The 12,289-nt window shown below is 40.6% G+C and overlaps 1 protein-coding gene across 5 annotated transcripts in view; it reads left to right on the forward strand.

The window, feature by feature from the left end:
* ZNF366 (zinc finger protein 366) overlaps positions 1-12,289 on the forward strand; it is a 73,107-nt gene that overhangs the window by 35,095 nt on the left and 25,723 nt on the right. For 2 of the 5 annotated variants that reach the window (XM_019463048.2, XM_019463049.2), the window contains exon 2: positions 6,830-6,933. The exons of the other annotated variants lie outside the window; for them this stretch is intronic. The gene's annotated coding sequence lies outside the window, so the exon portion shown is untranslated. The remainder of the gene's footprint in view (positions 1-6,829; positions 6,934-12,289) is intronic. 5 annotated transcript variants of the gene reach the window in all.

Raw genomic sequence — 12,289 nt, forward strand, 5'->3', positions numbered from 1 at the left:
TATCAGGTACAGCCACCATGTTTTACATTAGATGCTCAGATTTTTCATCTCATAACTGAAAGTTTATACACTTTTATCAGGCTCCCTCTATTTCCCCTACACCCCAGCCCCTGGCAACCACTTCTTCACTCTCTGTTTGTATGAGTTCAATTTTTTTTCTTTAGATTTCCACATGCGAATGATATCATGCAGTATTTATCTTATTTCACTTAGCATAATGCACTCAAGGTGCATTTATGTTGTCACAAATGCCAGGATTCCTTCTTTTTTAAGGCTGAATAATATTCTACTGTATATATGTTCTTGATTCATTCATCCATTGACAGACACTTGGGTTGTTTCCACCTCTTGACTATTGTGAATTATGCTGCAGTAAACATGGGAGTGTAGTTACTCTTCAAGATAATGTTTTTTTTTTCCTTTGGGTATATACTCAGAAGTGGAATTGCTGATCATATGGTAGTTCTATTTTTAATTTCTTGAGGAACCTCCATACATATTTCCATAATGGCTATATTTGTTAATATAACACACAAAATTTAACAACTTGTATAAAATATAGCTTTGCATGGCTTGTGGGTGTATGCATGCATATATGTGTATGTTTCAGACAGAAAGAAAGCCAGTATATTAATGTGGTGATATCTCATTGAAGAAAAATTAAAATAGAAAAGTGAGAAATTACAATGAACTTCAGTTCTGAATTTGGAACCCCCTCCCTGTGCTGATGTCCTTTTTGTTTTTCACAGTTGAAGTGTCCAAGGAAGAATACAAAACTGTCCATGACATAAGTCCAGTGATTATTTCCAATTCATAGAAGAGTAACTAAATCCCCAAAGACTTAATCAAAGATGCTGTTTTCCCTTCTTCCCCCTCCTTTCTTTCTTTGCATTCAGTGGAAGACCAGGAATGCCACCCTCTAAGTAGAGTATTGGGCTGGCTTCACCCACTGTGGCAGCCCAGCTCAACAGAGGAGCTCGAGAGCAGATCTGTGGCCCTTCACCCAAACGGAGTGTTTTAACTCGCCTTTGTAGTCCTCGTGAGGCAGGGAGAAATGGGCTCCAAGAGTCCTCATCTCACATCCTCCTGATGCTGAAACCTAGATTTAAAGGCCTGGAGAGTGATCTCCAATGCCCGCAAATGCTCTATCAATAATGTGTGACTTCAACACAATGATCACAGCAACAATCCACAATGACAATGTTTGCTGCTGCAACTTTCTCCAACTGGCAAATTCATACTGATTCTGAATTGGCAGCCTATGGGAATACTAACTTACTAGACAGAAATACAGCCTAAATTCACATGTCCTCTTAAAGCCATAGACAAACGTGTTTTAAAAACCAGACACAGGAGTGCCTGCGTGGCTCAGTTGGTTAAGTGTCTGACTTCGCCTCAGGTCATGATCTCACAGTTTGTGAGTTTGAGCTCCGGGTAGGCTCTGTGCTGACAGCTCAGAGCCTGGAGCCTGCTTTGGATTCTGTGTCTCCCTCTCTCTGCCCCTCCCTCACTTGCACTCTGTGTCTCTTTCTCTCAAAAATGAATAAACATTAAAAAATTGAAAAAAAAATTTCTTTAAAAAGTAGATACAGCAGTGCATAGTAAGAATCCCAACCAGGTAAGAGCTCTGTGTTAAGTAATTTCATGGCAATCACTACCATGCAAGGCACAATGGCAGACAGAAGAGTACGGATCCAGGCCGAAGGGAGCTTATGGGTAAACAAAACCTAAGCATGAAAGAACCAGAGTGCAATAAGCAAAGAAAAAAACCTGTATTTAACTCAGGATTGAGCGGGGCGATACAATAGGATGTGAAAGAAGGGGAAAGTAACTGGGCATAAGAGTAGGGTGGAAAGGTTTCCAGGAAGAAGCTGAACTTAACTTCAGCCTGGAAGGATGGAATGGATCAATGGAAAGAATATTCCTGCATGGCAGATCAGTCTAAACAAAGACAGAGAGGTAGAAATCAGTTTGCTCCATGTACAGAATAGTGAAAGCCTGGTCTCACTGGGGTTGAGACGATTTTAGTGAGAAGCGGAATTGCGTTGGATCTGTTCTAAAGGACCTGAGAGTCAGGGAGAAGAGTTTACATTGCTCTGTGCGTCAGGTGGGGACTGTGTTTAGTTATAAGCCATAGAACTCTGAATACATTTTCTTAACCAAGTAAAGGATTCATTTTATCTAATAACAAGATAGCCAGCAAGAGAGTACGAGTTTCATACTGAAAACTTCCCTCTTCCCCTCTACTACACTCTGTGGAAAGCATTGTCATTAACCTGGTTGCTCCATGGTTGCAATATGACTATTGTACTTCCAGTCTCCTATCCACATTCCAGGCAGAAAAAAGAAAAAAAGGAAAAGATAAAGCAAGTAGTTTCCACATTAGAAATGCAAAAGGGTTTCTCTGAAATCCCTAGCAGCTGGCTGCTTATATCTCACTGGTCAGAACTGTGGTACAAGGCAACCCCTAACTGAAGGGGTTAGTCTGACAAGACTAGTGTTTTGGCTGGGCACATTGTCAACACAAGCAAAAACCTGTATTTCCTTTAGAAACCCTTTCTAAAGGAAGGAGGAGGAATGAATATTGAAATAGCAATTAGCAAATTCTACACACTATGTATAGCAGTATCTATATTCTACTGTTGTAAGGTTCCTGAACAGTGTTGTCTCAGAAAAAGTGATGACTTTTTAGAAGATGGATGTGACATTGGTATTCAAGAAATTTTTAAAGATGGAGAAAAAAGGTCTGAAAGATTGGATGGAAACTGTTGAAAGTAACCTAGGAGTAAAGTGGGCACTTGAACTACAGTCCTAGATCTAGGAACGGAAACAAAGAAGCTAAGAGTCATTTCTAAGGAATAGTGAACAAGATTTTCTAATAATCACCCCAAAATGCATGGTCCATGTGCAAGGTGTTGGCAGGGTGACTTCTTGGTTTCCTCCCTCCCTCCTTCCTTCACTTCCTCCCTTTCTTCCTTATTTTTTTTACATAAAGTTAGCATTTAGGGTGTATGGGAGAAAACTTATTAAATGGAGAAATTAACAAAGAAAAATGCTAGAAAGAGATATATTGAGGCAATTACAAATCCTGGAGTATTATTACATTTTAAAGTAATAAGCACCCAAGGTATGCAAAAGAAATGAGTTATAATCAAAGTTATGGATTCTAATATGAATGTACTCCTTCCTGGGAATGTAAATAAGTATTGCTCTCCAGGACAACTCTCTAAATGACAACACATAACAGATTATTAGAACAGATTAGAATATAAAATACATTTGTGATTAAAAAGCAAGATGAACCAGATCTGAAAACAAATTGTTTCTTTTGATGACTAATTCTAAACAGTAACAAAGCGTTCTGCCTATTTGTTAGAAGGGAGGTAGAAGGGAAAGAGTACAAGGAAAGAATTCCACGACTTCTCTGTGGTTTTATCTACTTGTTTGTGCTAACAAACAGAACAAGATCATTTTACGACTAGAAAACTATTACAATTTGAAATTTTATCACTTAAATATGTTAATAAGTCCCAGTAATTTCACAAAGCAGTGAAGACTCAGAAAAGTTTAGGAATTAGTCTGGACTACAAGGGGATGACAGTGTTGTGGGGAAGCAGGTCACTGGAGGCACAAACCAGGGGAGTTGAGAGGAAGAAGGCACTAATTCTCTCTGAGGGCTGGAGCATGCCTGTGCTTTGACATTTTATGATTCTGCAGTGGCATAAATAGGATTTGACTTTTACCCTGGAAGCTTTTACACAACTTAATTACACAGTAATTACCGGGGGAGGACCTGACATTGCCCCAAATCGAAGGGTCTCACCCTTAGCATCCCAAAGTTGCTTCTCAGCACTGGGGAAGGAGCCAAGGAAAAACTCAGGGATGGGCGGAATGGAGAAACTGGATTAGTCGTATTTGCAGTGTGTGACTCTGTAATTACTGTGAATCTTCACATCAAACTCATCTTTATCTGAACTTCCAAGGTTGAATGTAATTTATTTTTGTCTTATATACACCTGCTTTTCTTGGTGCAGCTAATTAAAGGTCAGCCCACTTTTCAAGTCACCAAAGTCTTCATCTGCTCTACAGGATACATGATAGGGAAGGCTGGGGCACTGGTTGGGGAGAGGGAAGGTTTTCCTCACATCCACAGATACTCCTTCATCTGTTTCATGTTACTCTAAATGAAGTTTTAATGATAAAAAAGGAAATAGAGAAATATCTTCAAAGAAAATATTTTTTAAAGTTTTTACTTAAATTCTAGCTAATTGACATACACTGTAACATTAGTTTCAAAAGTAGAATTTAGTGATTCATCACTTACATCAGAACACCCAATGCTCATCACAAGCGCCCTCCTTAATACCCATCACCCATTTGGCCCATCCCCCACCCACTTCTCCTCCAGCAACCCTCAAGTCTGTTCTTTCTAGTTAAGAGTCTCTTATGGTTTGCCTCCCTCTTTTTTCCCCTTCGTCTATATTCATCTGCTTCATTTCTTTAACTCCTAATATGAGTGAATTCATATGGTATTTGTCTTCATCCAACTGACTAATTTCGCTTAGGAAAATACACTTTAGCTCCAACCACATCATTGCAAATGGCAATATTTCATTCTTTTTTATGGCTAATATTCCATTGTGTGTGTGTGTGTGTGTGTGTGTGTGTGTGTGTGTGTACACACACCATATCTTCTTTATCCATTCATCAATCATCAGACATTTGGGCTTTTTCCATAATTTGGCTATAGTTGATAATGCTGCTATAAACATCGGGGTGCATGTGCCGATGTTTTTTTCATTGGTATTTTTGTATCCTTTGGGTAAATATCGAGTAGTGAAACTGCTGGGTCGTAGGGTAGTTCTACTTTTAACTTTTTGAGGAACCTCTATACTGTTTTCCAGAGTGGCTGCACTAGTTTGCATTGCCACCAACAGTATAAGAGGGTTTCCCTTGAAAGAAAATATTTTTTAAGATTGGAGCATCTGGGTGGCTCCATCAGTTGAGCATCCAACTGCGGCTCAGGGCATGATCTCGCGGTTTGTGAGTTCAAGTCCCATATCGGGCTCACTGCTGTCAGTGCAGAGCCCACTTTGGATCCTCTGTCCCCTACTCTCTCTCTGCCCCACCCCCACTCATGGGCTCTCTCTCTCAAAAATAAACATTTAAAAAATAAATAAATAAGAATAAATTTTATTTATTTTGAGAGAGAGAGAGAGAAAGAGAGAGAGATGGAGATGGAGACAGAGTGAGCAGGGCAGGGGCAAGAGACAGCAGGAGAAAGAATCTGTGTACTGTCAGTGCAGAGCCTGATGCAGGGCTCAATCCCACAAACCTTGAGATCATGACCTGAGCCAGAATCAAGAGTTGGACACTTAACCAACTGAGCCGCCCAGGCATCCCTTGAAAGAAAATGTCATTCGGCTTCTTGTTCTCTCATCAGCTAATCAACCTGCCAGTCCAAGGATCCTCCATTGTAGCTCCTAGAATATTTTTCTCCACATATATCTGTCAGTTTCTTCTCCCAGATAGTGAGTACTTTTAAGTTAGCATTTGGTTTATTAGACATCATCCTCTGGCTCCCACACAGTGCAGGCACATAGGAAGCACCTGAAGCAGTTTGCTGAGTGACACCTTCGAGAAGGCTTCTCCAAGTCTGAGTCTTTGCAGTTGCTTTATTTGCCTGGGTCAAAAAGATGCATGCCCAAATATAAACCAGGGTTAACTATTCCAGGGGCACCAGGGATCTTGGGTAGAAAACTTGAAGAGTCCAAAGAAATGTTTCAAAATAATTCTTCAGCACTCAAAAAGAAGGGGATCCCAAGTCTAATTTTGTCTGAATGTCTGCTGTTTCAAAATCAATATGTATTTTTATTTTATTAATGCAAGTATTTGAATAGCTAAGTCAGTCACATTGTGCAAAAATATAGTTGAAGGGTATATAATTAAAAGTTTCCTCTCCACCCAGAGAACCTTACACCCACAGGGCACCGTCCTACAGATTATGACGGCAATGCTCCATCCTGAATTGGTAACTCGAATGCTGGATTCCCCACCCTACCTCTACCAGCTATACAGTCTTCCTCCTCAGAGGCAACAAGTATTACCAGATTCTTGTATTTCCTTCAAGAGACAGGCTATAGGTACAAGTACATGAGGTGATAAATGTATATACTGCATTTTCCAAGAATGCTTTTAGTGAGCAGAATCAACAGAAAAATCAACATGAAGCAGGGCAATGAGAAGACCTTGAACTAAAAAGTGTGAGGGGAAAACTGGTATCCAGGATGCAAAGCGATCACTCATCAGAAGATGGAAATAGAGCAGGATTTTTTTCCACATAAAAATAAAAAGAAAAGGTGAAATCAAAGACCCCTCTGCCCATTAGGATAGGCATTTCCACAAGACTAATGGGCATTTGCCCAGAGAATCATGGGGGAACTTGCAATTGTGGAAAAACTGAGAGAAATTCTTATGCCCCTCCTTTCTAGGATATTGTTTGTTAGAATGTGGGCATGTTCTACTCTATGGTGACACATACCCTCTGTAGCATTTGACCAATGGGCATTTCCAGAGCCCTCCCAAATTCATTCATATTATTTCAGTGTCACCTTCCAGGTCAAAGGAATATGGTGCACATAGGCTAAGGATGGCATAAAAGGATGAAGCAAGGGGGGACCATGCTTTCTGAAAAGCAAAACTCTAGTCATTGCTACACCTTAGCTAAACCACCTTCCTCACCACAGTTGTTCTTGGCAGCTTATTGATGTGAAGTTGACCTGGGCTGGACTTAGGCCAGGGCAAGTCAACCAGTTATTCCTTCTTTCAGGTAACATCAAAAATCTGCTTGGAATCAGGGAAGAAGAGCAAGCTAGAGCATGGGACTTGTCTGATTAATTCCCACACAATCGCTGGATCCCAACAATAGATAAGGTACCAGGCAAGTTTCTGACTCTCTGACCAGATTGTGTTAGAAATATAAAATACCTACCTACACAGAAAGCTGACTAGCAGCACAGGAACTAGTCAATGAGTAAAACATCAGACAAATGTGATAAATATCAGAGAAGTGAGGAATTTTCTTCCAGCTCTGCTAGAAAGGAAAGTTTCACCTGTAAGTCTCCATAAAGCCGCCAGTAGGTGAGGTTCTCTCTGCCTCCTGTAGAGCACTCAGTTAACCACTCTTAGAAGAAACGGTTCATTCACAAGAGTTACCTAGGGACCCGAATGTCGATACCAATCTATTGACTTACAAAGGGTAGAAATATATTTCCTTTTTTTTAAATTTTTTTTTAACGTTTATTTATTTTTGAGACAGAGAGAGAGCGTGAATGGGGGAGGGTCAGGGAGAGAGGGAGACACAGAATCCGAAACAGGCTCCAGGCTCTGAGCTGTCAGCACAGAGCCTGACGCGGGGTTTGAACTCACGCACCACGAGATCATGACCTGAGCCAAAGTCGGCCACTCAACCGACTGAGCCACCCAGGCGCCCCGAAATATATTTCCTAATGACCAGACTGATCTTGTCCACTGACGGTAGACTTTACATTTCAAAAATGTTGGAGAAATTACAGAAGATTCTTTACTGAATATGCAATCAGGGCCACAGATTAGACCTTGAAGGATAACTTAAAACACCGTCTGTGCCCCTATAATATTCTTGCTGAATAGCATACAAAACAAAACAAAGTAAAAAAAACTGGTATATTGGCCATATTCTGAGTCTCCCCTTTGGAAAGAGCAGTAATTAAGATCATCAAATACTTACAACAAAGCTCCCCTCTTCATATACCATATGCATGTTATTAGATGCATTACAAAGATAAGACTTGATTAGAGGATGGAATCTGGTTTCCTTGACTATTGTTGAATATTTCTCAAATATCCTCCATTACTCTTTTTTATAATAATGTGCAGAGCAGCATTTTTTGGCATTTTTAAAAAATATTTTTAAGCTTATTTTTAAATTACATACAGTAAAATTCATTTGAGTTTTAGGAGTTTTGGCAAATACATAGTTGTGTAACCAGCACCATAATCAAGGTACAAAACAGTTCTTCCCTCCCCTCTCCCAAAAATACTGCCTCAAGTTCTACTTTGAAGATAGGTTCCTTCTCCATCAATGGCTAATCTCATTTATTACATGTTAATTCTTACCACTTTTGATGCCAGATGGTCATATTTTCTGGCATTAACTACCCATTCTAAGGCCTACCTAACCAAATATGCTGTCATTCCCCAGAGACAGACAAAATGAAGCTTTCTAACATTCATGTGTATATTTGCTTAGCTAAGAGTAGGTATATCAAGTGTACTCGACCTATGATCATAAAAGCAAAAAAAAAAAAAAAAATTGACATGTATTCTAAAGACATTTCCCCCAAAAGAAAGTAGGAGAAAATTTTTAACATTCTAGTTAGGGCCCTATCCACAAGAGATATATTAGCTCTGAGGGCTGGGACAGAGAACTGCTAAGTCACATCTCCAATTCATTTCCTTCCTTTAAATGGGTCACGAGGGCAGAGATAACCCCAACACCCTAGCAGCTGTCCCAGGGCTCAAGTAATTATATTCATTCCTGCTTTCCAGAAACTTGACCTAGGCATTGAACACTTTCTTAACTGAAACCCACATCTATTTATTTATTTATTTGCCCCACATCTATTTAATCTATGCAAGTTAGTACCAGACTTTGTTGTCGTTATTTTAATAAGGCCTCTTTAAAAAATACATGTGTGTGTGTGGGGTAATATATGCAAAACTAGCATGGACAATTTAAACATTGTAAAACTAAATTTGAGGGGTGCCTGGGGGCTCAGTTGGTTGGGCATCTGACTTCAGCTCAGGTCATGATCTCAAGGCTCGTGGGTTCAAGCCCCATGTTGGGCTCTGTGCTGACAGCTCAGAACCTGGAGCCTGCTTCGGATTCTGTGTCTCCCTCTCTCTCTGCCCCTTCCCCACTCATGCTCTGTCTCTCTCAAAAATAAACATTTAAAAAAATAAAAAGAAAAACTAAACTGGACTTTAACTATGTAATGTCTTGGTGATATATTTAGGAACGTAAAAAAATAAACTATGTGAGTTTGATTGACTATTTCACATGTAGACAGGTCTCATTACCAATGAATATTTTCTGACTCCCTAGAAGACTCAGCTCATGCTATGGGTTGACGGATTACTTTTTATAACAAAATAGGAGGAACTCAGGTTTATAAATTAAATAAGGGCCACATGGGCATCCAGAAGGGGCTACCTGGGGTCTGGCTACCAGGTATCTAACTACCTTTTCTTGTCAATCCTACAATCCAGGGAGTGACATTGCTGACCATTCACTTCTTTAGAACATATCGTCCAATCTAGCATCTGCATACACAGATCCTTCTATTCCTGCCAATTACAGCAAAATAAGATTGACTCATTATTTGCCAAATATGTGCAGGTGAATAAATTAGCAATATAACTATGTACATATTAAGACAATGGGGTTCAATCATTAGAATATTTAATTTCAAGACTCAAAGTCTCCCTTTGTTACCAAAAATTCACAAAGAACCAGGTGATCCAATAAAATCCCACGGTGGAGGAATGTTGTAACATTCCTCCCACATGGACAGAGAGAGGTTAGTTGTCAGTCCATGCATCTGCCATCCCGCCTTCCTGTTACCTTCCCACAACTCCCTACCCCTTTGTTTCTCTTAGCACTGCTCTTTATTCTGAAATGTCCCCTCAACTCCCATCTCCTCCCTGCTTCCATCTTTGTTGAGAGCAGAGCTCCAGGGCAGACCACATAAGAAAGTGCCACTCTCTCAAATTAAAAGGGAAGCCAGTGTCTCCAGTAGCAAAATGTAACATTTTCCAATGAAACGTGGAAATCTTCAAGGAATAAAGAACACAAGAGAATATTACTTCATGAATTTCAAGATGAACAAAAATCAGTGTTATGGAGTCAAGATAATAGATCTGACTCTGGCATGCTGACTCACCATGACTCTTCTGATAGCATTTACTGGAATGACCTTCGATTTGAATGAGAACCACAAAATACCAGTAATTTTATCTGGGGAATATTTATATTTTTGTGCAGTAGGTGAATTCCTGATTAAAGGGCATTATTAGAAGCATTTTTTTTTCTCCAAACTAAATGCAGTTTCATCTTAGGCTTTGCATTTCTAATTGGTCTTTATGGTTCAAAAGAAGATTTTATTTTTAACATCTTTTCATTCTCTATTTCCTCATAACTAACTCTTGTGGATGATACCTGTTAAAGAAGAAATCTTGAGTCCCAGATGCCTCTAACACAGATCGACACAATATATTCCTCCCCAAGCTATGTGCTTCTGACTTACAGCCTATTTGCTATGGTGATTGAGTATACAAGGAAGAAAGTCAGGAACATTCTCTGACCATAGCAATTCATTATTCTAAGCCTGCACCCTTACCTCATAGTACACAAAGTGGACTGCTACTAACTTTTCAAACATCTCCTTTGGGTAGAAGAGTGCAGGGTGACTACCTAGTCTTGATCTGTGTTTCCCAGTCTTGATCCAAGGGTCTTTGTATCCACTATTTCCCGTTGGACTTTCAGGCATCTGTTTTCTGAGTGGTTTGCAGAACTTTGTGGCACTTTGAAGATGGCTCCCTAGCATTATTTTCCATGTATTTCCCATCTTGGATATAGCCAGGGTTTATGGTTTGTCGTGATTTGAGGGACAGTTCAGAGAAAGGAGCCCTTGAAAACTCAGGGGGATAAACAACAGTGCACACAAGGTGTACATATCGAGTTCTTCCCACAATAGCTACCTGAGAGTTTATGAGTGTGCTCATGCTCTGATTAGGGATGTTTCAAAAAGTCACCTGCAGTCTAAATAAAGTAAGATAAAATGATACACTTAAAAGTTCCAGGTGGAGACTTTAAAAACAAGAACTTTTCATTCCTTCTCTCATCCCATAGCAGTTTACTGAGCCTCTGCTCTGCAAAAAATCCCACTTTGGAGGGATGTTATAACAAGAACCTCTCATATGGACACAGAGAGGTTAGCTGTCCGTCCATGATGGACACTGGAAATGCAGCAGTAAACAAAACAGACCCAGCCCATGCCCTCACACTCCAGCGGGAGTCTCAAGAGTCAGTTTGCCAGTATTGACTCAGCACCATCCTTGTATTGGAGACTTAGGGTTTGACAAACAGGTCCTTCTGTCCCTGGGAAGGTGACCTCTGATCTTATACTGGGGGCGATACTTCAGGGTCCCAAAGACTGGCTGAAGTAGCTCAGGAGACCACTCAATCCCTTCTGTCCCCACTCACCATCTGTTATCAATGTAAGCTCAGGGCTATCTCCCCAATAGAAAATAGATCCACAGAGAAGAGATGGGGGAATATTCTCAAACTAGAAGGTTGATCTCCACACTGAGGGAACACACACTTCCTGGCCTCACCCAATGGCCTCCTTTAGCCTGGTTCACGTTCACTGCTGTGACAAGACCAACTCAGTGCAAATGGGTCAAGTCTTGGTTTTGACCTGCAAAGCAGAGACCCAGATGTGGACAAGAGCTTCAGCTTGGAAAAGAGAGATGCTGTCAGTCAGTGTCTATCTACTGATCCCAGTAGCTGTCCTCCCCTCCTGTCCACTCTTTCTTAGCCTCACAAGCACCACACTGACTAGTGTTTAACACACTTTCACATACATGCTCTGTTTTAAGTCTCTAAAAACCCAGGGGAGGATATCCCAACCCCATGGATGAGGAAACCAAGCCCCAAAATTAACTTGCTCAGTTTCTCAAAACTGCTAACACAAAGAATTCAAACCCAGATACCCTCAGCCTCCAAAGCAAGGCTCCCGATTATCCCAGAGGTGGCTATTTTATAATTTCAGTTCTTCTTCTTTGAATATTGTCTTGCTCATCCCGGTGGGGAACTGTCTTATAACATGCAATTTTCGGGAAAAGTCACAGGTTACTGGCCGGGGGAGGGCCCGCAGCCCCCCTACCCTCTGTCCTTGGCCAAGATTACTGCTGCTCTCAGATCTCTCTTGCCTCCTGCATGGGAATCCCTATGTGCCATGGATGTCTGTGGGCCTATTTTTAGAAATAGAGGGAAGCATGCGGGTGGCACACAGTGAGGTTTTCTAGGAGTTTGTTAATATTTTTGTAGAGTCCACTGGGAGTTTTAAGTTGATTGATTTCAACATAGATTACCTCCCAAGGATGACATCCTTTCCCTGCTCTTCCGTTCAACCCTCCCCATCCCCAATGAGTTTGCTTTTTTGTGTTTTTCTTTTACACCCTAGGG

Source organism: Panthera pardus, unplaced genomic scaffold (genome assembly GCF_024362965.1).
Source record: "Panthera pardus isolate Hobbes unplaced genomic scaffold, ASM2436296v1 HiC_scaffold_2, whole genome shotgun sequence".
NCBI lineage: Eukaryota > Metazoa > Chordata > Mammalia > Carnivora > Felidae > Panthera > Panthera pardus.